The sequence below is a fragment of the Heterodontus francisci genome, chromosome 34 (assembly GCF_036365525.1).
Source record: "Heterodontus francisci isolate sHetFra1 chromosome 34, sHetFra1.hap1, whole genome shotgun sequence".
Classification (NCBI taxonomy): domain Eukaryota; kingdom Metazoa; phylum Chordata; class Chondrichthyes; order Heterodontiformes; family Heterodontidae; genus Heterodontus; species Heterodontus francisci.
This window is the reverse complement of record NC_090404.1, coordinates 39,186,756-39,212,957: the sequence shown is the minus strand read 5'-3', so window position 1 is coordinate 39,212,957 and position 26,202 is coordinate 39,186,756. Positions and strand designations below refer to the sequence as shown.

General features: G+C 48.3%; 1 long non-coding RNA gene and 1 pseudogene across 1 annotated transcript; both read left to right on the top strand.

The window, feature by feature from the left end:
• The window catches only part of LOC137349387 (zinc finger protein 585A-like), a 231,635-nt pseudogene that overhangs the window by 104,969 nt on the left and 100,464 nt on the right, over positions 1–26,202 (top strand).
• On the top strand, positions 1,022–16,159 carry LOC137349399 (uncharacterized). Its single transcript, XR_010969379.1, has 3 exons — positions 1,022–1,230; positions 12,457–12,573; positions 15,536–16,159. It is a non-coding gene; the product is annotated as an uncharacterized lncRNA (long non-coding RNA).

The window sequence follows — 26,202 nt, the reverse complement described above, 5'->3', positions numbered from 1 at the left end:
CTGCCTAGTTCCACCTCAGTAACATCGCCAGACTTCGCCACTGTCTCAGCTCATCTGCCACTGAAACTTACATTCATGTATTTGTTACCTCTCAAATTGACTATTCTAACACATTCCTGGTCAGCATCACACATTCTACCCTCCATAAACTTTAGATCATCCAAAACTCTGCTGCCTGTGTCGTTACTCGAACCACGTCCTGTTCACCCATCACCACTGTGCTCACTGGCCTACACAGGCTCCAAGTTAAATAGCACCTCAATTTTAAAATCCTCATCCTTGCTTTCAAATCTCTCCATACCCTCACGCCTCACTATCTCTATAATCTCCTCCAGCTCTAGCAGACAGAGTTTCGAAACACTCAGCAACACAACTCCAGTGAAACATCCTCGGAGGAAAAGGGGGTGCAGTGTGTGATACAACTCACAAGGACCTTGTCCGCCGCCATCACTCACACTGCTTGGCATTGCGCTTCGGCGAAAAGCAGTTCGGCACTGCGCATTGTCATTGAAAATGACGAATCAAAGGGCATCGGAGGGAGCGGGGAAGATAAGCTGTGATTGAACATGAAACTGAATGCGGTGATTAAAGCGGCGATCAGGGGAGGGAGCAGGGACCTGGATGCGACCATTGAGGCGGTTTGGATTTAAGTCGTGTTTTGTGTCAATTTCAGCAGCGCCATCTTTACTCCTGTCAGCTGCTTGAGGCACAGTTGCGTTTCAGTCGATGAGGTTGCATTTGCGCATGTACCAGTGATGCAGCACCTATTTGGTTACGTTGCCAGCAAACGCGCCATTAATATATGTTTGCTGCTTTATACCATTTTATTTTTCTGAGTATGAACCATGAACTACCCGTCCATTCTCCGACTGGTAAATGGCAGCCTATACTGCCCAGAATGCACCGCGCGCAGAAATACGGCCGATCTCCACCCCAAGAACAGCAACACGCAGGCGTCAGAAGGCTCCGCCCCACGGTGTCCGCCTGTCTCCGCGGAGCATGCGCGGTGCCTCTCCCGGAAGCTGAGCGCAGCCTCGGTCACACCGAGTTTCAACGGCTCTCAGGCCCTGAATCAGAGCCGCCGGGTTCGGCGGACGTGCGGCGAGAACCCCGGGGGAAGGGAGGGGCCGCATTAAAGTGATGGTGCAGCGACTCCTCTCTCCGAGTCGCCATTTCCCAGTTTCTTCTCCCGTTTCCACCGAGTCAGGAAGCCTGTGAGTTGATTGGCTGGTAAGTTTTGTAACTTTGTTTCCCTTTCTCCAAAATTAGGAAGTTTGTCCAAGGAGCTGGAAATTAAACATTCCAGTTTTCATCAGAATAAGGGGCAGCTTCCTGAGATTTAACTGACACCAATAGAAGGGAAGTGAGTAGCCGGTGAGCCGTATTTTATTTTTAAGTATTGAGGTTTATTATTTATTTATTTAGAGATACAGCGAGTCTGTGCCGACCATCAACCAGCCATTTATATTAATCCTACATTAATCCCATATTCCTACCACATCCCCTCAATTCCCCCACCACCTACCTACACTCGGGGCAATTGACAATCGCCAATTTACCTATCAACCTGCAAATCTTTGGCTTTGGGAGGAAACCGGAGCACCCAGCAGAAACCCACGCGGTCACAGGGAGAACCCAGAATCGCTGGAGCTGTGGTGCTAACCACTGTGCCGCTGGTAGTAGCAAGTTTATTACCTAATAGCTGGAGCAATTGCAGGGCTGCTGCAACCTCTGCAGTGAACATCCTGTGCAATAGAAAATAGAAAACATAAAACATGGCAGGCTATAAATAAAGAGCGGGGCTCAACGCCCTTACTTAGCTGGTAGCGGAGCGACGACTGGTGGACATGTGAGGAAGCTGATCCAGAGCGGCGACAGGCTCCCTGTCTCTCTCGGTGTGCGCTGAGACTCGAAAGAGGGAAAAAAAGGACTTAGTGATATCACGGGAAATTTTCAAGGTGACGGAAAGCGTCATAGACGGGAGTTTTAGAGAAGTGGTTACACCCAAAGTGCAGGCAGATAGATGGGTGACCGCGAGAAGGGGCAGGCAGTCAGTGCAGGAATCCCCTGTGGCTATCCCCCTCTCGAACAAGTATACCGTTTTGGATACTGTTGGGGGAGGGGGGGGTGGTGACCTATCAGGGGAAAACAGCAGCAGCCAGAGCAGTGGCACCACGGTTGGCACTGTTGTTCAGCAAGGAGGGACAAAGTGCAGAAGAGTAATAGTTATAGGGGACTCTATAGTCAGGGGCACAGATAGGCGCTTCTGTGGACGTGAAAGAGACTCCAGGAAGGTATGTTGCCTCCCTGGTGCCAGGGTCAAGGATGTCTCTGAACGGACAGAGGGCATTCTGAAGGGGGAGGGTGAACAGCCAGAGGTTGTGTTACACATCGGTACCAATGACATAGGCAGGAAGAGTGATGAGGTCCTGCAGGGGGAGTTTAGGGAGTTAAATATTAAGTTAAAAAACAGGACCTCTAGGGTTGTAATCTCTGGATTACTCCCTGTGCCATGTGCCAGTGAGGCTAGAAATCGGAAGATAGTGCAGCTAAACACGTGGCTGAGCAGCTGGTGTAGAAGGGAGGGTTTCAGATATCTGGACCATTGGGCTCTCTTCAGGGAAAGATGGGACCTGTACAAGAAGGACGGGTTGCATCTAAACTGGAAGGGCACTAATATCCTGGCTGCAAGGTTTGCTAGTGTCATTCGGGAGGGTTTAAACTAGTGTGGCAGGGAGGTGGGAACCAGAGCAGTCGGACAGCTAGTGAAGTAAATGAGGAAGACATAGTAAATAAGGCCAGTGGGACTAAGAGGAAGAGCAGGCAGGGAGATGTTGTTGAGCACAGCGGGACTGGTGGTCTGAAGTGCATTTGTTTCAATGCGAGAAGTATAACAGGTAAGGCAGATGAACTTAGAGATTGGATTAGTACTTGGAAAGATGATGTTGTTGCTATTACAGAGACTTGGTTGAGGGAAGGGTAGGATTGGCAGCTAAATGTTCCAGGCTTTAGAAGCTTCAGGTGGGATAGAGGGGGATGTAAAAGGGGTGGGGGAGTTGCATTACTGGTTAAGGAGAATATCACAGCTGTACTGCGGGAGGACACCTCAGAGGGATCAGACAGTGAGGCAATATGGGTGGAGCTCAGGAATAGGAAGGGTGCAGTCACAATGTTGGGGGTTTACTGCAGGCCTCCCAACAGCCAGGGGAGGTAGAGGAGCAGATATGTAGACAGATTTTGGAAAGATGTAAAGGTAACAGGGTTGTAGGGGTGGGTGATTTTAACTTCCCCAATATTGACTGGGACTCACTTAGTGCTAGGGGCTTTGATGGGGCCGAATTTGTGAGCAGCATCCAGGAGGGCTTCTTGAAACAGTATGTAGATAGTCCAACTAGGGATGGGGCCATTCTGGATCTGGCATTGGGGAATGAGCCCGGCCAGGTGGTCGAAGTTTCAGTGGGGGAGCATTTCGGGAGCAGTGACCATAATTCCATAAGTTTTAAGGTACTTGTGGATAAGGATAAGAGTAGTCCTCGGGTGAAGGTGCTAAATTGGGGGAAGGCTAATTATAACAATGTTAGGCAGGAACTGACGAATTTAGTTTGGGGGCGGCTGTTTGAGGGTAAATCAACATCTGACATGTGGGAGTCTTTCAAACGTCAGCTGATTAGAATCCAGGACCAGCATGTTCCTGTGAGGAAGAAAGACAAGTTTGGCAAGTTTCGGGAAGCTTGGATAACACGGGAAATTGTGAGCCCAGTCAAAAAGAACAAGGAAGCATTTGTAAGGGCTGGAAGGCTAGGAACAGACGAAGCACTTGAGGAATATAAAGATAGTAGAAAGGAACTTAAGCAAGGAGTTAGGAGGGCGAAAATGGGTCATGAAAAGTCATTGGCAAACAGGATTACGGAAAATCCCAAGGCTTTTTATGCATATATAAAGAGCAAGAGGGTAACCAGGCAAAGGGTTGGCCCACTCAAGGACAGAGATGGGAATCTATGCGTGGAGCCAGAGGAAATGGGTGAGGTGCTAAATGAGTACTTTGCATCAGTATTCACCAAGGAGAAGGAATTGGTGGATGATGAGCACAGGGAAGGGAGTGCAGATAGTCTCAGTCATCTCATTATTAAAAAGGAGGAGGTGTTGGGTGTCTTGCAAAGCATTAAGGTGGATAAGTCCCCAGGGCCTGATGGGATCTACCCTAGAATACTGAGGGAGGCAAGGGAAGAAATTGCTGGGACCTTGACAGAACTCTTTGCATCCTCATTGGCTAAAGGTGAGGTCCCAGAGGACTGGAGAATAGCCAATGTTGTTGCTTTGTTTGAGAAGGGTGGCAAGGATAATCCAGGAAATTATAGGCCGGTGAGCCTTACGTCAGTGGAAGGGAAGCTATTAGAGAGGATTCTTCGGGACAGGATTTGCTCCCATTGGAAACAAATGAATTTATTAGCGAGAGGCAGCATGGTTTTGTGAAGGGGAGATCGTGTCTTACTAATTTGATTGAGTTTTTTGAGGAAGTGACGAAGATGATTGATGAAGGAAGGGCAGTGGATGTTGTCTATATGGACTTTAGTAAAGCCTTTGACAAGGTCCCGCATGGCAGACTGGTGCAAAAGGTGAAGTTACACTGGATCAGAGGTGAACTGGCAAGATGGATACAGAACTGGCTCAGTCACAGAAGACAGAGGGTAACAGTGGATGGGTGTTTTTCTGAATGGAGGGATGTGACTAGTGGTGTTCCGCAGGGATCAGTGCTGGGACCTTTGCTGTTTGTAGTATAGAAAAATGATTTGGAGGAAAATGTAGCTGGTCTGATTAGTAAGTTTGCGGACGACACAAAGGTTGGTGGAGTTGCGGATAATGATGAGGATTATCAGAGGATACAGCAGGATATAGATCGGTTGGAGACTTGGGCGGAGAAATGGCAGATGGTGTTTAATCAGGACAAATGTGAGGTAATACATTTTGGAAGGTCTAATGCAGGTGGGAGGTATACAGTAAATGGCAGAACCCTTAGGAGTATTGACAGCCAGAGAGATCTGGGCTTACAGGTCCACAGGTCACTGAAAGTGGCAACGCAGGTGGATAAGGTAGTCAAGTAGGCATATGGCATGCATGTCTTCATCGGTCGGGGCATCGAGTATAAAAATTGGCAAGTCATGCTGCAGCTGTACAGAACTTTAGTTTGGTCACACTTAGAATATTGTGTGCAATTCTGGTCACCACACTACCAGAAGGACGTGGAGGCTTTGGAGAGGGTACAGAGGAGGTTTACCAGGATGTTGCCTGGTCTGGAGGGCATTAGCTATGAGGAGAGGTTGGAAAAACTCGGATTGTTTTCACTGGAACGATGGAGGTGGAGGGGCGACATGATAGAGGTTTACAAAGTTATGAACGACATGGACAGAGTGGATAGTCAGAAGCTTTTTCTCAGGGTGGAAGAGGCAGTTACTAGGGAACATAGGTTGAAGGTGCAAGGGGCAAAGTTGAGAGGGGATGTGCGAGGCAAGTTCTTTACACAGAGGGTGGTGAGTGCCTGGAACTTGCTGCCAGGGGAGGTGGTGGAAGCAGATACGATAGCGACGTCTAAGAGACATCTTGACAAATATATGAATAGGAAGGGAATAGAGCGATATGGGCCCCGGAAGTGCAGAAGATGTTAGTTTCGGCAGGCATCAAGATTGACGCAGGCTTGGAGGGCCGAATGGCCTGTTCCTGTGCTGAACTGTTCTTTGTTCTTTGTTTGTGATTGGTTGGGTAATTAACAACTGTTAGTCAATTTAATTAGCTTTAAAAAATAAGGGGAAAGTTGTTTTTTGTTTAAAAAAAAGACCTCGAGTGATAAAGTGAGTTCTCAGAGTGTGTTTTTCTTCAATTAGAGTAATTTAGATTGTCGTGGGTAGTGTTTGGAGTAGAACAAGCCTCGAGTGTAATTAATATTTTTTAAAGGGAGTAACTAATTAATCTAAAGGTAAGTCATGGCAGGAAAGCTCAGCCCCGTGATATGCTCCTCTTGCGCTATGTGGGAAATCAGAGATGCTTCCAGTGTCCCTGATGACCATGTGTGCAGGAAGTGGATCCAGCTGCAGCTACTGACTACCCGCATTATGGAGCTGGAGCTGCAGGTGGATTCACTGTGGAGCATCCGCGATGCTGAGGACGTCATGGATAGCACCTTTAGAGAGGTGGTCACACTGCAGGTAATGGCTGCACAGGCAGAAATGAGATGGGTGACCACCAGATGGAGTAGTAGGCGCAGGCAGGTAGTGCAGGAGTCCCCTGTGGCCATCCCCCTCTCAAACAGATAGACCACTTTGGATACTGTTGGGTGGAATGACCTCCCAGGGGAAAGCAGCAACAGCCAAGTTTGTGGTACCACGCATGGCTCTGCTGCACAGCAGGGGAGGAAAAGGACTGGAAGAACTATACTGATAATGGATTCTATCGTAAGGGATACAGATAGGCATTTCTGTGGCCACAAACGTGACTTCAGGATGGTATGTTGCCTCCCTGGTGCGAGGGTCAAGATAGTCACGGAATGGCTGCAAGACATTCTGAAAGGAGGGGGGGGGGGGGTGAATAGTCAGAGGTCGTGGAACACATCGGTACCAACGACGGAGGTAAAAAGAGGATGAAGACCTGAAACAAGAATTTAGGGAGCTAGGTAGCAGATTAAAAAGCAGGACCTCAAAGGTTGTAATCTCTGGATTACTCCAGTGCCACATGCTAGTGAGTATAGGAATAGGAGGATAGAGCAGATGAATGCGTGGCTGAAGAGATGGTGCAGGAGGGAGGGCTTTAGCTTCCTGGATCACTGGGTCTGTTTCTGGCAAAGGTGGGACTTGTCCAAGTTGGACGAACATCCTTGCTGGGAGGTTTACGAGTGCTGTTGGGGGCAGTTTCAACACATTTGGCAGAGGAATGGGATACAGAGTGGAGGTATAGGAGTGGGTGATGCTCAGTCAAATCTCGAAGAGAAACTGAGTCAGTCTGTTAGGCAGAGCAAATATAGACCTGTTAAGGCACAAGTGACAAATGCAAGGCTGGATTGCATTTATTTTAATGCAAGACAGATGAATTGAGGGCGTTGATTAGCACATGGGATTATGATATAGTTGCTATCACAGAGATGGTTGAGGGAAGGGCAGGACTGGCAGCTCAATATTCCAGGGTATAGAATCTTCAGGTGTGACAGGAGAAGGGATAAAAGAGGCGGTCGCATTGCACTGTTGATCAAGGAGTCAATTACTGCAGTTTCTTTGTTTTCTTTCTTCTTTTGGGCCTCCTTATCTCGAGAGACAATGGATACGCGCCTGGAGGTGGTCAGTGGTTTGTGAAGCAGCGCCTGGAGTGGCTATAAAGGCCAATTCTGGAGTGACAGGCTCTTCCACAGGTGCTGCAGAGAAATTTGTTTGTCGGGGCTGTTGCACAGTTGGCTCTCCCCTTGCGCCTCTGTCTTTTTTCCTGCCAACTACTAAGTCTCTTCGACTCGCCACAATTTAGCCCTGTCTTTATGGCTGCCCGCCAGCTCTGGCGAATGCTGGCAACTGACTCCCACGACTTGTGATCAATGTCACACGATTTCATGTCGAGTTTGCAGACGTCTTTATAGCGGAGACATGGACGGCCGGTGGGTCTGATACCAGTGGCGAGCTCGCTGTACAATGTGTCTTTGGGGATCCTGCCATCTTCCATGCGGCTCACATGGCCAAGCCATCTCAAGCGCCGCTGACTCAGTAGTGTGTATAAGCTGGGGGTGTTGGCCGCTTCAAGGACTTCTGTGTTGGAGATATAGTCCTGCCACCTGATGCCAAGTATTCTCCGAAGGCAGCGAAGATGGAATGAATTGAGACGTCGCTCTTGGCTGGCATACATTGTCCAGGCCTCGCTGCCGAAGAGCAAGGTACTGAGGACACAGGCCTGATACACTCGGACTTTTGTGTTCCGTGTCAGTGCGCCATTTTCCCGCACTCTCTTGGCCAGTCTGGACATAGCAGTGGAAGCCTTACCCATGCGCTTGTTGATTTCTGCATCTAGAGACAGGTTACTGGTGATAGTTGAGCCGAGGTAGGTGAACTCTTGAACCACTTCCAGAGCGTGGTCGCCAATATTGATGGATGGAGCATTTCTGACGTCCTGCCCCATGATGTTCGTTTTCTTGAGGCTGATGGTTAGGTCAAATTCATTGCAGGAAGACGCAAACCTGTCGAAGGAGGGATGATATCTGAGAAGGTTCTTCAAATGAGGCCAGATGAGTAGAACTTGAAAACAAAAAGGGGGCAATCACTTGGCTGGGAGTGTACTGCAGGCCTCCAAACAGTCAGGGAGAGATAGAGGAGCAGAGATGTAGGCAAATCTCAGAGAGGTGTAAAAATAATGGAGTAATAATAGGGGATTTCAACTTACCTGATATCAACTGGGATGGTCTGAGTGTAAAAGACTTAAAGGGGGCGGAGTTCTTAAAATATATACAGGAGACTTTTTTGAGCCAGTACCGAGAAAGTGCAACAAGGAAAGGCGCAGTACTGGACCTAATCCTAGGGAATGATGCTGGACAAGTGGTAGAAGTGTCAGTGGGGGAGCATTTCGGGGATAGTGACCATAACTCTAAGAAAAAGACAAAGGCGGGCTGGAAATAAAAGTACTGAATTGGGGGAAGGCCGAGTTCAATATGATAAAACAGGATCTGGCCAAAGTGGACTGGGAGCAGCTACTTGTAGGAAAGTCTGCATCAGACCAGTGCGAGTCATTCAAAGAGGAAATAGTGAGGGTTCAGAGGCAACATGTACCCGTAAAGGTGAAGGGTAGGACCAACAAGTCCAGGGAACCCTGGATGTCAAGGGATATAGAGGATTGGATCAGAAAAAAAAAAGGAGGCTTATGCCAGATTCAAAGTGCTGAAAACAGCAGAGGACCTGGAGGAGTATAGAAAGTGTAGTTTGGGGGGTGGGGGAGGGGGGGGGGGGTACAAAAAAAAGTAATTAGGAGAGCAAAGAGGGGGCATGAAAAAACACTGGCAGGCAAGATCAAGGAAAATGCTGAGGCATTTTCTAAGTATATTAAGGGCAAGAGGATAAGCAGTGAAAGAGTGGGGCCCATTAGGGACCAAAGTGCCAATCTGTGTGTGGAGCCGGAGGACATAGGTGAGGTTTTAAATGATTACTTTGCATCTGTGTTCACTACGGAGAAGGATGATGTAGGTGTAGAGATCAGGGAGGGGGATTGTGATACACTTGAACATATTAGCATTGAAAGTGAGGAAGTATTAGCTGTTTTAGCGGGCTTAAAAGTGGATAAATCCCCACTCCCAGATGAGATGAATCCCAGGCTGTTATGTGTGGCAAGGGAGGAGAGAGCAAGGGCTCTGACATAAATTTTCAGATCCTCTCTGGTCACAGGAGAGGTACCAGAGGACTGGAGGACTACGAATGTGGTGCCATTATCAAGAAGGGTAGCAGGGATAAACCAGGTACTTGCAGGCCAGTGAGTCTAACATCAGTGGTTGGGAAAACATTGGAAAAAATTCTGAGGGACAGGATTAATCTCCACTTGGAGAGGCAGGGATTAATCAGGGATAGTCAGCATGGCTTTGTCAGGGGGAGATCGTGTCTAACTAACTTGATTCAATTTTTCAAGGCAGTGACTAGGTGTGTAGATGAGGGTAAAGCAGTTGATGTAGTCTGCATGGATTTCAGTAAGCTTTTGATAAGCTCCCACATGGGAGAGTGGTTAAGAAGGTCAGAGCCCATGGGATCCAGGGCAATTTGGCAAATTGGATCCAAAATTGGCTTAGTGGCAGGAGGCAGAGGGTGATGGTCGAGGGTTGTTTTTGCGAGTGGAAACCTGTGACCAGTGGTGTACAGCAGGGATCGGTACTGGGACCCTTACTGTTTGTAGTGTACATTAATGATTTAGATGTGAATATAGGAGGCATGATAAGTAAATTCGCAGTTGACATGAAAATTGGTGGTGTCGTAAATAGTGAGGAGGAAAGCCTTAGATTACAGGATGATATAGATGGGCTGGTAAGATGGGCAGAGCAGTGGCAAATGGAATTTAATCCTGAGAAGTGTGAGGTGATGCATTTTGGGAGGGCTAACAAGGCAAGGGAATATACAATGGATGGTAGGACCCGAGGAAGTACAGAGGGTCAGAGGGACCTTGGTGTACTTGTCCATAGATCACTGAAGGCAGCAGCACAGGTAGATAAGGTGGTTAGGAAGGTATAAGGGATACTTGTATCAACTAGCCGAGGCATAGAATATAAGTTCAGGGAGGTTATGATGGAACTGTAAAAAATGCTAGTGAGGACACAGCTGGAGTACTGTGTACAGTTCTGGGCACCACACCACAGGAAAGATGTGACTGCACTGGAGAGGGTGCAGAGGAGATTCGCCAGGATGTTGCCTGGGCTGGAGCATTTCAGCTCTGAAGAGAGACTGGATAGGCTAGGGTTGTTTTCCTTCGAGCAGCGAAGTCTGAGTGGGGACATGATTGAGGTATATAAAATTATGAGGAGCATAGATCAGGTCGGCAGGAAGAAACTTTGTCAGCTGAGGCATAGAATATAAGAGCAGAGAGGTTATGGTGGAACTGTATAAAACGCTAGTTAGGCCACAGCTGGAGTACTGTGTACAGTTCTCGGAACCACACTGTAGGAAGGATGTGATTGCACTGGAGAGGGTGCAGAGAAGTATCACAAGGATGTTGCCTGGTCTGGCACATTTCAGGTATGAAGAGAGACTGAAAAGGCTGGGGTTGTTTTCATTAGAGCAGAGAAGGCTGAAGGGGGACATGATTGAGGTATTCAAATTTATGAGGGGCATTGATAGGTTAGATAGGAAGAAACTTTTTCCCTTCGTGGAGGTGTCAATAACCAGGAGACATTGATTTTAAGGTAAGGGGCAGGAGGTTTAGAGAGGATTTGTGGGGGAAAAAAAAGTTTCACCCAGAGGGTGGTTGGAATCTGAAAAGCACTGCCTGAAGAGGTGGTAGAGGCCGGAACCCTCAACATTTAACAAGTATTTAGATGAGCACTTGAAACACCAAAGCAGACAAGACTATGGGCCAAGTGCTGGAAAATGGGATTAGAATAGTTAGGTGCTTGATGACCGGCACGGACACGATGGGCCGAAGGGCCTGTTTCTGTGCTGTCTAACTCTCTGACTCTATTTACAGCACAGGAGGAGGCCATTCCGCCCATTGTATCTGTTCATCCCACTTTCCAGTTGTTACGACCTCACAGATTGTCAATATGAAAAATATGAGATATGAATCCCCAGACCACACTAATAAATTACACAAGATTTCACATTTTCAGTCTTTTGTTCTAATAACTAAACTAAAAGAAATCCCCAATTAACTAAACAGCACTTTGATTGTAAATTGTGGTGTCAGCTATTTACAAAGATATTTTCTTTACTTATTCAACACTTGACTATCTCACACCACACTGATACATTACACAGTCCTTTTTGATGACAAAAGCCTTTGCGGTTACGAGTCCCAAATTCCTGCCAATGGTGGGGCTGCTCCGACCTCTGGAGTGCACATCCTGTGTAATGTGCCAACTCCAGATAACCATTAGTGTAGGAAGTATCATTGGGGGAGGTGGTGACATCGGGGTAATGTCACTGGAACATGGGTTCGAATCCCACCACGGCAGATGGTGACATTTAAATTCAATTAATAAATCTGCAATTAAAAAGCCATCTGGTTCATGAGATGGGAAATCTGCTGTCCTTACCTGGTCTGGCCTACATGTGACTCCAGATCCACAGCAATGTGGCTGACTCTGAAATGCCCTCTGAAATGCCCGAGCGAGCCTCTCAGTTGTCAAGGGCAGTTTGGGATGGACAATAAATACTGGCCGAGCCAGCAACACCCACATCACATGGATGAAGATAAAACAAGTTGCAGCAGCTCGAGCTCTGGTTTTCGGAGCATGAACTGCAGCTGGTGTCACTGCGGTGCAACCATGAGGTGAGAGATTTGTGGACAGCACGTTTATAGATATGGTCACCCTGCAGCTTAAGAGTATGCAGGGAGAGAGGCAATGGGTGGCCAACTGACAGTCAAGAAGAAACAGGCAGGGAATGCAGGAGACCCCTGAGTGCATCTCACTCTCCAACCAGTATTCAGTTCTGAATACTGATGAAAGTGATGGTTCATCTAAGGAGTGCAGCCAGAGTCAAGGCCATGGCAGCACAGTTGGATCAGCTTCACAGAGGGTCACGAAGCTGACTGACTGAGCAATAGTGATAGGAGATTTGATAGGGGAATACACAGGCGTTTCTGCAGCCGCAGACGTGAATCCAGGCTGGTGTGTGGCCTCCCTCAGGACAATGTACAGCAGGGTGCATGTACAGTCATCCTGGGCCAGGAAGCAGGAGGAGAGAATGTTGTGAATTTCTATCCTGGACTGACAGTGATGGTTTTTGTTAACTCCTTTTACAGGGGCTTAGAAGCAGGGGATATGCAGATGGGGAATCTCGAGCCAAACATCACATCAAGATCTGACAGAGTCACATTAGGACCTGAATATCATCGGCCTTTGAATGTGGAAGGAGAAAGGTTTGTCTGTTCTGTCTGTGGGAAAAGATTTCAGGTATCAGTGAGACTGGAAAAGCACTGAGATACACAAAGCCCTGGTTAGACCACACCTGGAATATTGTGTTCAGTTCTGGGCCCCACACCTTCGGAAGGATATAATGGCCTTGGAGGGAGTGCAGTGTAGATTTACCTGAATGACACTTGGACTCCAAGGGTTAAATTATGAGGAGAGATTACACAAATGAGTCACAGAGTCATTACAGCACAGAAGGAGGACATTGATCTTTTTGATTCCATCCCAGCTCTCTGGAGAACAATCCAGTCAGTCCCATTCCCCCACTCTATCCCCGTCGTCGTGCAGGTTTATTTGCCTCAAGTGCCCATCTAATTTCCTTTTGTAATCATTGATCGTCTCCACTTCCACCACCCTCGTAGGCAGTGAGTTCCAGGTCATTATCATTCACTGTGTAAAAAAACTGCTTCCTCACATCCCTCCTGTATCTCAAAACCTGAATCTGTGTCCACTAATCCTTGTATCATCAGCTAATGGGAACAGCTTTTCTTGGTCTGCCTTATCTAAACCTGTCATCATTTTCAACACCTCTATCAGATCTTCCCTCAATCTCCTTTGCTCCAAGGAGAACAACACCAGCTCCTCTAACCTAACCTTGTAGTTAAATTCTCTCATCTCAGAAACCATTCTGATAAATCTCTGCACCCTCTCAAGGACCTTCACATCCTTCCTAAAGTGTGGTGACCAGAACTGGATGCAATACTCTGGTTGTGGCCTAACCAGAGCTTTATAAATGTTCAGCATAACTTCCTTCCTTTTGTGTTCAATACCTCTATTTATGAGGCCCAAGATCCCATTTGCTTTGCCAGCTGTTCCCTCAACACATCCTTCCACTTTCAGTGATCTCTGCACATGAACCCTCAGGTCCCTCTATCCCTGCAAACTCTTTAGAACTGTCCCATTAAGTGTTTGTTGCCTCTCCCTATTCCTTCTGCCAGAATGATTCACCTCACTGTGAGGGTTGTAGTCCCTGGAATTCAGAAGATTAAGGGGTGATTTGATCAAAGTTTTCAAGATATTAATTGAAACTGATAGGGTAGATAGAGAGAAACTCTTCTCCATCACCTGCAGTACTCGGCAGCATCGTCTATAACATAGAGCCAGAACTTTCATTCATCCACCCCTGGGCCCAGTGAACCTGAGCATTAATGCACCCAGGCTGAATGTACACAGAATTACAGCCCAGAAACAGGCCGTTCAGCCCCTCTAGTCTGTGCTGCTGTTTATAATCCACATGAGCCTCCTCCCAATCTAATTACATCATCCCACCCTGCCCCCACATCCCTCTATTCCCTTCTCCCTCATAAATGTATTGAGCATCCCCTTAAACACATCATTGTTATCACCTTCATCCACTCCACATGGCAGTGAGTTCCACATTCTCACCACTCTCTGAGTAGAGAAATTCCTCCTAAGTTCTCTATTTGACCTGTTAATGTCTGTATTATATTGCTGCCCCCTTGTTCTGACTCCCTGATAATTTTAAAGACCTCTATCAGATCTCCTCCTCGTCTTCTCTTTTCCAGAGAAAGGATCCCCAGCCTGCTCAATCTTGCTGGATAGTAACATCCTCTCTGGTGACATCTTTGTAAATCTATTCTGCACTTTCTTCAGTCTTCAATATCCTTTTTTAATCTGGAGACCAGAACTGCTCACAGTCCTTCTAAGTGAGGTTCTCTATAAATGTAACATTCCCTCCCTCCTGTTACATTGTATTCCTCGAGAAAAGAACATCAGCTCTTTCTTTGCTCTCTTATCCACTTGTGTTGCTCCTTTTCGTGATTTATGTGACTCTGTTCCCAGATCTCTTTGCTCCTCTGCTCCATTTAAGTTCTTACATTCTAACCAATAACTGGCCTCCTTATTCCTCCTCCCACAATGAACCAGCTCACATTTCACTATGTTGAATTTCATTTCCCATTTATCTGTCCAGTCTGCCAGCCTGTTTATGTCTTCCTGGATTTCAATGCACTCCTCCACATTATTAGTTCTATCATCCAGTTTGGTGTCAACTACAAGTTATGAAAACATCCCTCTAATTCCTGAGTCCAAATGTGGGTGAAGAACAGAATTCCCAGTGTACTTCACACTATAGTTGATGTCCTGGGCACTCGGGTTTCTGTATAATTTATTTAATAATTTTCTCCATTGTCTCTCTGGCCCTGATCTCAATGGGATGACACAAAATCATCCATTCAATATTTGGAGCTTTCAGTGGAGGATTCATTACCCAGGACTCCCGTGATAAGGGTCAGTCCCTTTTCAATGACCACAGGGGCCCGGTGTATTGGCATGGGATCGAACTGTGCACTGAGCATGGCCAGCGTAGGTAATGGAGATGGACTGAGATGGACCAGGTGGATCGGGAGGCGAGAGGAGATTGTGGGTACAGGGGAGGAATTGGAGCCGTGGGTGGGCTGGGAGGCTTTATATGCACCTGGGGTAGGCCAAGAGGCCCTGTGTTTACCTCATGGTGACAGGCCCGGGGGAGAGGGGTCACTGGCCGCCATCTTGGACAGGGCGGGGTCAGGGTGCAAGCACAGCCATCTTGGTGAAGGCACAGAGAGCAAACAGGACCTGACAAACTGTTTCCAACTGGGTCCGAGTGCCCAGGAGATGGAGCATACTGGACAATAGGGTTTTCAGCAGCTTCACCCACTCTCAGGCTGCATGTGATGTTTGCAGCCTTGAAGAGTCCATGGGCCATGTATATATTCACTGTGAGAGGTTACAGCCCCTGTATCGTTACCCGAAGGGGCTGCTTCTCAACTTAGAATCCTGGAAATTTACAGTACGGAAGGAGGCCATTCGGCCCATCGTGTCCTCGTTGGCTGACAAGGAGCCATCCAGCCTAATCCCGCTTTCCAGCTCTTGGTCCATAGTGTGATGATCCTGTATTTGTTTTTCTAGGAAGAATGCAGTGTGCCTTTAAGGCTGGAAAAGGAACAGTACTGCTTTAAGGCAACAAGCTCCAGAGACTGAGTCAAAGAATGTATTCTCGTTGCCCCGGGATACAGCCACTCAGACTGAAGATCGAGAGATGCATTGTTTCCAATTGACATTTGAAACTAGTTGAAAAAGTAGCATTTGAGACACCGTTAACAGAGACAGACATAGATTGTCATCCAGCATATACTGAAGGAAAAGAGAGCTCTCTCTTGGTTTATTTAAACCCTATTTATTATACTCTCAGAATTCTGATGTCAAGCCAGATTAATTTCGAAAAAAAAATATCCAATTCCTTTAACTACTGAACTGTAATTGTTGAAATTTATCGCTGGAGAAGAACAGCATCAATTCAACTGCTGAACTAGACTGTGGACTGTTCTACTGTTGAAGAAACTTTTATTTTCTCCCCCCATCACACGGCTGTGAGGACTTCAAGCAACATTGGACTATTCCATTTAGGAAGATTTCACTTCGGCAGGAGCATAAATATGCAAAGTCACTATTTTTTCTGTTTTAACTGTTTATATGTTAGTAGTGTTTAAGAATTTAGTTTTTCTAATTAAACAGTTAATTTGTTGATCTAAAGACACCTGGTTTGGTTAGCCTTATTCGGGGGTTAATAGATGGTACAATTTGGCTGGATCTTTAATTTGGAATGTTTAAAATGTCAGGCGATCTGTGAGGGACGGGACTGAATCAACAGTGCGTTTCTCCCACCACTATCAAAATTGTATATTTTGACTGGGGGGCTTTGACTTGAGCGGTCGGTCGTAATAATACCCTTGTAGTTTAGGGCACTTCACGTGCATATCCAAGTACTTTTTTAATTGTTGTGAGGGTTTCTGCCTTTCCCACCCTCCCAGGCAGTGAGTTGCAGATCCCCACCACCCTCTGTCTGAAAACATTTCCCCTCAAATCCCTTTTAAATTTCCTACCTCTTTCTCTAAATCTATGCCCCTGGTTATGGACCCCTCAGCCAAGGGGAATAGGTCCTTCCTATCCACTCTATTTAGACCCATCATCATTTTCTACACTTCAATTCGGTCTCCCCTCAGCCTCCTCTGTTCCAAAGAAAACAACCCTCACCTATCCAATATTTCCTCAGAACGAAAATTCTCCAATCCAGCGAACATCCTTGGAAATCTCCTCTGTATTTTCTCTAATATAGCCACATCTTTCCGACAGTGCGGTGACCAGAACTGTACACAGTCCTCCAGTTGTGTCCAAACCAGTGTTTTATACATTTCCAACATAACCTCCATGCTCTTGTATTCTCTGCCTTGGTTAATAAAGGCAAGTATCTCTTACGCCTTATCTACCTGCCCAGCCATGTTCAGGGATCTATGAACATGCACTCCAAGGCCCCTCTGTTCCTTTATACTTCTCAATATCCTACCATTTATTGTGTATTCCCTTGCCTTGTTAGCTGTCTCCAAATGCATTACCTCACACTTCTCCGGATTGAATTCCATTTGTCACTATTCTGCCCACCTAACCAGTCCATTGATATCTTCCTGCAGTTTACAGCTTTCTTCTTCATTATCAACCACATGGTCAATTTTTGTTTCATCTGCAAACTTTTTAATCAAATCCCCTACATTCAAGTCCAAACCATTGATATATAGAACAAAAAGCAAAGGACCGAGTACTGATCCCTGCAGAACCTCACTGAAAACAGCCTTCCAGTCTCACAAACACTCATCAACCATTACTCTTTGCTTCCTGCCTCTAAGTCAATTTTGGCTCGAACTTGCTGTTTTGTGTTGGATCCCATGGGCTTGTCATTCATGACCAGTCTGCCTTGTGGGACCTTATCAATGGCCTTGGTTACAGTTTAACCCCATTCTCCTAATCTCTGGCCACTCGGTGTGGAGGTGGGGTGGGAAGGTTGGAGGATCTTTTCCTGGACCTGCTCTTGGGCCTGGCTAAAACACCACCCACACCCACAGCCCTTTCGATGACCTGCCCTTCCAAAACCCCCCAGTCCCCCCAATGCCCTCCTCACCCTCACCTCATCCACCCCAAACCCACCCAGGTTTGTATCTGTCTTGTATATTTAAACATTCAGTTCTCACCTTCTCCATCTCTCTCTCTCCCTCTCGCTCAGGCTGAGAAACAATGTGTAGGTCCAGGATGTACAGGGACTATGTTGGGAGTGGGGGTGTCAGTTTCGCTGCTGCCCTGTCTTCCGTGGTCTTGTCTGTGCCGGGGTGGCCTTCTGCAACCGGTGGACACCTCAGGATACAGAGTGTCTCATGGACACTGGGAGCAATGTTCTGGTTTAGTTGGGAACGTTCCCTTTGCTTCTGTTACAATTTGTTGCTTATTTTGGCTTCTTTTAGTTTGAATGGATCACATGTTTGGGGGAAACAAGAGAGGAAAGAATGTTCCATAGAAACTAGAACTGTCTGTTCTGAATTTCTATCCTGGACTGACAGTGCTGACTTTTGTAAACTCCTTTTACAGGGTATGAGAAGGGGAGGATTTACTGACGGGAAATTCAAACCAAACATCACATCAAGATCTGACGGAAACACTCGATTCATCAGGACCTGAATATCATCGGCCTTTGAATGTGGAAGGAGAAATGTTTGTCTGTTCTGCCTGTGGGAAAAGATTTCAAACATCAGTGTGACTGGAAAAGCACCGAGACGCACACACACCCGAGTGAGAGTGTTCCAGTGACTGACTGTGGAAAGAGCTTTAACCAGTTCCACAGCCTGAAAAAACATCACACCATTCACAACGGGGAGAATCCGTACACGTGTTCTGTGTGTGGATGAGGCTTCAATTGATCATCCAACCTGGAGAGACACAAGGACACCCTCGCCATGGAGAAACCATGGAAATGTGGGGACTGTGGGAAGGGATTCGGTTCTCCATCAAAGCTGGATATTCATTAACTCAGTCACACTGGGGAGAGGCCGTTCACCGGCTCCGTGTGTGGGACGGGATTCACTGTTATCCCACCTGCTGACACACCAGCAAGTTCACACTGGGGAGAGGCCGTTCACCGGCTCCGTGTGTGGGAAGGGATTCACTCAGTTATCCCACCTGCTGACACAGCAGAGAGTTCACAAGGGTAGGTTGGAGAAGTTGGGGTTATTCTCCTTGGAGCAAAGGAGATTGAGGAAAAATTTCATAGAAATGCACAAGATTCTGAGAGACTTTGATAAATTAGACAAAGAAAAACTGTTCCCATGAACTAATGGTACAAGAACTAGGGAACACAGATTGAAGGTTTTGAGTAAGAGTTGAAGCAGGAATGTGAGGAAGAACTTCTTCTGCAGCAAGTGGTTCTGACCTGGAACTTGCTGCCAATGTGTGTGGTGGAAGTGGAAATAATCAATGATTTTCAAAGGAAACTGGATGGTCACTTGAAGGAAATAAACTTGCAGGGCTGTGGGCTGATGTGGGGCAGTGGGACTGAGTGGATTGCTCCCTGGAGAGCTGACATGGAATTGATGGGCCAAATGGCCTTGTTCTGTGCTGTAAATGATGCTGTGTCTCTGTGACTGTGTTTTGAGACAGGATATCTCAGCTCTCCACCCAGGGATTCTCAGTATGAACAGGATTCGGAGTGGGGAGGACTCACTATCCATGGTTTACTGGAAATGTTCAAGGTCATATCAAAATTGAAGGAAAAGCAGATAATTGCACAAAGATGGGTGGCAGATCAGAATGTTGGACAGAATATAGAAAAACAGTAAAGAATGACTAAAAGATTGATAAGGAGTGCAGATTGTAAACAGAGTATGGAGGTATGTGTTTGCTGAGTGGTGAGTTCAGTGAAGGGGAGAGGAGGTGTTCCTTTTTTCTACTTTTTTGTCTTCCAGTATTTGGTTCTTGTTTCTGTGCAGTGAAAGGTGCTGGTTGGTTGAGTAACTGGTCACATATTCTACTTCTAAGTAGTCTGGTAAGTTAAGGTACGGCAGTGCAGCTTGGCTGAGTGCAATGCACAGCTTGTGACATGTGGGATGTCATGGACGCACCATGTGTCCCAGACAAACATATCTGCAGGAAGTGTCACCGGCTGCACAAGCTTGAGCTCTAGGGTTTGGAGCTCGAGCAGTGGCTGGAGTCACTGTGGTGCATCCACAATGCAGAGAACTACATGGATAGCAGGTTTAGGGAGGTGATCACACCACAGGTTAGAAGCATGCAGGAGGATAAGGAATGGGTAACCGACAGACAGTCTAAGAGAACCAGGCAGGTAGTGCAGGAGTCCCCTGATATGATCTCACTTGCTAATCGGTTTTCCATTTTGGATACTGGTGTGGGTGATGGTTCCTCAGAGGAGTGCAGACAGAGCCAAGTTTGTGGCTCCACAGGTGGCTCAGCTGCACAGGAGGGGAGGAGGAAGAGTGGAAGAACAGTAGTGATGGGGCTTCCATTAGTCAGGGGAACACAGAAGCCTTTCTGCAGCCGTAGATCGGACTCCAGGATGGTGTGTTGCCTCCCTGGTGCCAGGATCAAGGATGTCACGGTACGGCTACAGGTCATTGATCTGGGGGAAGGTGAACAGCCAGAGGTCGTGGTCCACGTTGGCACCATTAACATAGATGGAAAGGGTAAATGAGGTCCTGACAACAAATTTTAGGGAACTAGGAAGGAGATTAAAAAAGCAGGGCCTCAAAAGCAGTTATCTGAGGATTACTCCCACTCCCATGTGCAAGTGAGCAAAGTAATAAGAGAATTGACTGATTGAACAGGTGATTGGAGAACTGGTGTGGGAGGGAGGGCATCAGATTTCTGAGGCACTGGGACAGGTGGGACCTGTACAAGATGGACGGGTTGCATCGAAGCAGGAATGGGACTAATATCCTCACAGGGAGATTACTCGTGCTGTTGGGGAGGGTTTAAACTAGATTGGTAAGGGGATGGAAACCTGAGAGGGAGCTCAGATTGGAGGGAAGCAAAACTGGTAACTTGTCAGGGGTATGGGAACCAGGGGAAAATATCAGACCGGAACACCAGGGTGCACAGAATACTGGGAGAGATCGATGGCACTCGAGTAGGGAATAGCAAGTTACAAGGTGGGGTCAGAGTCAGGGAGAAAGTAATAAAGTCTAAATCAGGGTTAATGTGCATGTATGTGAATGCACAGAGTGTGGTTCATAAGATTGGTGAGGTACACGTGCAGATTGCCATGTGGAAATATGATCTTGTGGCTAGAACAGAGACCTGGCTCAAAGAAGGGCAGGACTGGGTGTTAAATATTCCTGGATACAAGGTCTTCAGCAAAGAAAGGAAAGGGAAAGGGGCGGTGGAGTATTGATTAATGAGAACATTGCAGTGTTGGAGAAAAAGGATGTCCCAACGGGGTCAAGAACAGAATCAATTTGGCTCGAACGAAGGAACAAAAAAGGTGCATTTACATTGCTCAGTGTTGTCAAGAGCCCACCAGCTAGTGGGAAGAACGTGGAGGAGAAAAAAATGCAAGGACATTACAGAGAGGTGCAAAAAATATAGGGTAGTTCTAATGGGCGACTTGATTCAAACATATCGTGGGATAGTAGTAGCGTAAAGGGCAGTGAGGGGCAAGTGTTCTTCGAGTTGTTCAGGAAAGTTTTCCAAAACAGTATGTTGCTAGTCCAATGAGAAAGGAGGCATTCCTGGACCTGGTTCTTGAGAATGAGGTGGGCCAAGTGGATCAAGTATCAGTTGGGGAGCATGTCGGGGAGATTGATCATTGTATCATAAGATTTAGGCTGACCATAGAAAAGGACCAAGAACAATCCAGAGTAAGAGTAATTAACTGGGGAAAGACAACTTCAATGGGGTAAGAATGGAGCTGGCTGAATAAATGAGATTCAAAAGTTGCCAGGAAACCTGATAGCTGAACAATGGGTTACCTTCAAAAAAGAGAGAGTTCAGGCACAGTCAACATATGTTCCCTCGAAGTGGAAAGTTTGGGCAAATAAATCCAGAGCTCCCTGGATTATACAAGAGGTAGAGATTACGATAAAGAAGAAAAAGTGTGCTGTTTTCCTTGAAGAGAAGGCTGAGAGGTGATTAGGTCGAGGTATTCAAAATCTGGACAGAGAATCATACCTTACAGACAATGTCCCAGATACTGCCATCACCATCCCTAGGTGTCCCACCAGCAGGACAGACTCAGCAGAGGTGACGGCACAGTGTTATACAGTCAGGAGGGAGTTGCCCGAGACGTCCTCAGCATGAGCTCCAGACCCCATGATGTCTCATGGCATCAGGTCAAACCGAGTAGATGGAGAGAAACTGTTCCCACTGGTGAAAGGATGGAGGACGAGAGGGAACAGATTGAAAGTAATTGGGAAAAGAAACAAAAATAACATGAGGAAAAACTTTTCCACCCAGCGAGTGGTTAATGTGTGGAATGCACTGTCTGAGAGTGTGGTGGAGGCAGGTTTAATTGAAACATTTCAAAGGGAATGAGACAGTTTTATGAAAAGGAACTAATGGAGCTGCGGGCTGACAGGTCCCGGATGCTGATGGATTCATCCTCGGGCTTTCAAAGAGAAGCAAATGAGGGAGGAACTGCGCAGAATCTGTCCTCCTGTCCCGCCCCCTCTTCCTATTGGTCCGCAGCTGCCGTTAATCACACGGACATTGTGAGGTCAGAGGTTAAGTCCCGGGTGCGCAGGCGCATTGCGGACCAGTGTTTCAAGCCAGAGGGTGAAGGCGGCGGAGAGACGTTTCTGCAGTCGGTAAGTGGCGGCTGGTGGGCGGGGAGGCTTCAGAAACACCCGGTGTAGGCCTCAACACCCCCAATAACAAACTCCCGGTCCTGTGTTTGCACCGAGCGGGCGGCAGCTGCGGGAAACTGAGCTCAGTTATAAAGGGGCCTGGGGGAGGGGAGGGAGGGAGGAACCATTTGGGACACAGCACAGGGCAGGAGGTCCCCCCTCCCCCACTCCCTGGTTCCACAAAGACTCCCCTTGGACTGGGCCACACCTGGGCAGGGCTGGCTCAAGGTGCGGGAAGCTGATAGGCTGAGCTGTGGACTGGGAGGAGTGGGGGGTTTGACTGACAGGCCTGGGGAGGGGGACATCAGGGCAGGTACACACACTGCTCCCCCTTTTCCTCCTGGGATCTTTTACTGGAGTTGTGTTGCTGAGTGTTTCTAAACTCTGTCTCCCTATCCCGGTAATGTCGGTGGATTGTAGGTTGCTGTGAGTGTTGGACTATATTGTCTCTCCTCATTCTTCCTCCTCCTCCCACTCCGAGTTCCAGGCTGCAGGCACCGGCTGTTTGATGTGCCTGAAACAGGAAACAGTAAACAGTGGCGCAGTGGTTAGCACCGCAGCCTCACAGCTCCAGGGACCCGGGTTCGATTCCGGGTACTGCCTGTGTGGAGTTTGCAAGTTCTCCCTGTGTCTGCGTGGGTTTTCTCCGGGTGCTCCGGTTTCCTCCCACAAGCCAAAAGACTTGCAGGTTGATAGGTAAATTGGCCATTATAAATTGTCACTAGTATAGGTAGGTGGTAGGGAAATATAGGGACAGGTGGGGATGTTTGGTAGGAATATGGGATTAGTGTAGGATTAGTATAAATGGGTGGTTGATGTTCGGCACAGACTCGGTGGGCCGAAGGGCCTGTTTCAGTGCTGTATCTCTAATCTAAATGTTTCTCTCTTCACTGAGACCTGCTGAGTATTTCCAGCATTTTCTCCTTTTATTTCAGATTTCCAGCATCTGCAGGACTTTGCTTTTGTTTTATTGCACGAGTTGCTCACAGAATCAAAGGCAGTGAAGGTGCTCGAGCTGGACGGAAGCAGTCGTGTCAGATCCTCAGTGGGTGAGAAATCGCCGAGTGCAGGGGAAGAATGAAGCTGGTGGATGTGCAGGGAGGCTTCAGAAACATCCGGTGTAGGCCTCAACACCCCCAATAAGAAGCTCCCAGTCCCGCGTTCCAAGGAGAACAATCCCAGCTTCTCCAACCTAACCTTGTAGCTAAATTCCCTCATCCCTGGAACCATTCTGGTAAATCTCCTCGACACCCTCTCAAGGACCTTCTCATCCTTCCTAAAGTGTGGTGATCAGAACTGGATGTAATACTCTAGTTGTGGCTGAACCATAGTTTTATAAAAGTTCCCCTTAACTTCCCTGCTTTTGCACTCAGTACCTCTATTTATCAAACTCAAGATCCCGTATTCTTCCGAAGAAGGGTCACTGACCTGAAACGTTAACTCTGCTTCTCTTTCCACAGGTGCTGCCAGACCTGCTGAGTGATTCCAGCATTTCTTGTTTTTGTCCCGTATTCTTTGCTAACTGTTCTCAATATGTCCTGCCACCTTCAATGATCTATACATATGAACCCCCAGGTCCCTCTGTCCCTGCACACTCTTTAGAACTGTGCCATTAAGCATATATTGCCTCTCTCTATCCCTTCTGACAACCTGGAAATTTTCAGGATGTTAGAACTGATAGTATAGATTAGGAATGTCCAGCCTTTACGCATTAGGGGCTACATTCTAAATGTTGTCCTGCATCGGGGCCGGAGGTGAGCAACTTTCGGAAAGGTAAAGGTATTAGAAATTTATTTGACTGTTCATCAATATAACAAAAATGTGCATTTTTGTGAATAAGCTTTAAATGAGGAAACTAATGTATTAACTTACTTTCCCAACACAACGTTGAACACTGATTTAGTGAGTTACCTGGCATGGTTTTTGCTTGCAGTAGCAGACATTGTCTGCCTGCACACTTGATGTAGCGATGCAGAGAATTCCAGATAGATTCCATTTGTGAGGAGAGATCTTGATCTCGCACTCTCCCTGTCTCCTGCTCTCTCTCCTTTATTTAGAGATACAGCACTGAACCAGGCCCTTTGGCCCACCGAGTCTGTGGCAAGCAACAACCACCCATTTACACTAACCCTGCAGTAACCCCATATTCCCTACCACCTACCTACACTTGGGGCAATTTACAATGGCCAACTTACCTATCAACCTGCAAGTCTTTGGCTGTGGGAGGAAACCGGAGCATCCAGCGAAAACCCACGCGGTCACAGGAAGAACTTGCAAACTCCGCGCAGGCAGGACCCAGATTCGAAGCCAGGACCCTGGAGCTGTGAGGCTGCGGTGCTAACCACTGCGTCTCTCTCTCGCTCTCTCTCTCTCTCTCTCCCCCGTTCTCTCTCTCTCTTTCCCCCCCTGCTCTCTCTCTCTTCCCCATCCCCCGCTCTTTCTCTCGCTCGCCGCGCTCCCTCTCTCCCTTTGTCTCTCCCTTTCTCTGTCTCTCCCGCTCGCTCTCTCTCTCTCTCTCCCGCTCTCTCTCTCTCTCCCGCTCTCTCTCTCTCTCTCCCAATCTCTCTCTCTCTCCCTCTCCCTCCAGCTCCCGCTCTCTCTCCCGCTCTCTCTCTCCCGCTCTCTCTCTCCCGCTCCCGCTCTCTCTCCCGCTCTCCCTCTCCCTCTCCCGCTCTCCCTCTCCCTCTCCCTCTCCCGCTCTCCCTCTCCCGCTCTCCCTCTCCCTCTCCCGCTCTCCCTCTCCCGCTCTCCCTCTCCCGCTCTCCCTCTCCCGCTCTCCCTCTCCCGCTCTCCCTCTCCCGCTCTCCCTCTCCCGCTCTCCCTCTCCCGCTCTCCCTCTCCCGCTCTCCCTCTCCCGCTCTCCCTCTCCCGCTCTCCCTCTCCCGCTCTCCCTCTCCCGCTCTCCCTCTCCCCCTCTCCCGCTCTCCCTCTCCCGCTCTCCCTCTCCCGCTCTCCCTCTCCCTCTCCCGCTCTCCCTCTCCCGCTCTCCCTCTCCCGCTCTCCCTCTCCCGCTCTCCCTCTCCCGCTCTCCCTCTCCCGCTCTCCCTCTCTCCCTCTCTCTCTCCCTCTCCCGCTCTCTCCCTCTCCCGCTCTCCCTCTCCCGCTCTCCCTCTCCTGCTCTCCCTCTCCCGCTCTCCCTCTCCCGCTCTCCCTCTCCCGCTCTCCCTCTCCCGCTCTCCCTCTCCCGCTCTCCCTCTCCCGCTCTCCCTCTCCCGCTCTCCCTCTCCCGCTCTCCCTCTCCCTCTCCCGCTCTCCCTCTCCCGCTCTCTCTCTCTCTCTCTCTCTCTCTCTCTCTCCCGCTCTCTCTCTCTCTCTCCCGCTCTCTCCCTCTCTCTCTCCCGCTCTCTTACTCTCTCTCCCCTGCTCTCTCTCTCTCTCTCTCTCCCCGTTCTCTCTCTCACTCTCTCTCCCCCCCTCTCTCTCTCTCTCCCCCGCTCTCTCTCTCACCCCCCCTCTCTCTCTCGCTCTCTCTCTCGCTCTCTCTCTCCCCCGCTCTCTCCCCCGCTCTCTCTCTCGCTCTCTCTCCCCCTCTCTCTCCCCCGCTCTCTCTTTCCCCGCTCACTCTCTCTCTCTCTCTTTCCCCGCTCACTCTCTCTCTCTCTCTTTCCCCACTCACTCTCCCCCTCTCTCTCTCTTTCCCCCCTCACTCTCTCTCTTTCCCCCCTCACTCTCTCTCTCTCCCTCTCTCTCTCTCTCCCGTGCGCTCTCGCTCTCTCTCCCGTGCGCTCTCGCTCTCTCTCTCACTCCCCCGCTCTCTCTCTCTCTCTCTCTTTCCCTGCTCTCTCCCTCCCCCGCTCTCTCTCCCTCCCCCGCTCTCTCTCCCTCCCCCCCTCTCTCTCTCTCCCTCCCCCTCTCTCTCTCTCTCTCTCTCTCTCCTGTTCTCTCTTTCCCCGCCGCCCC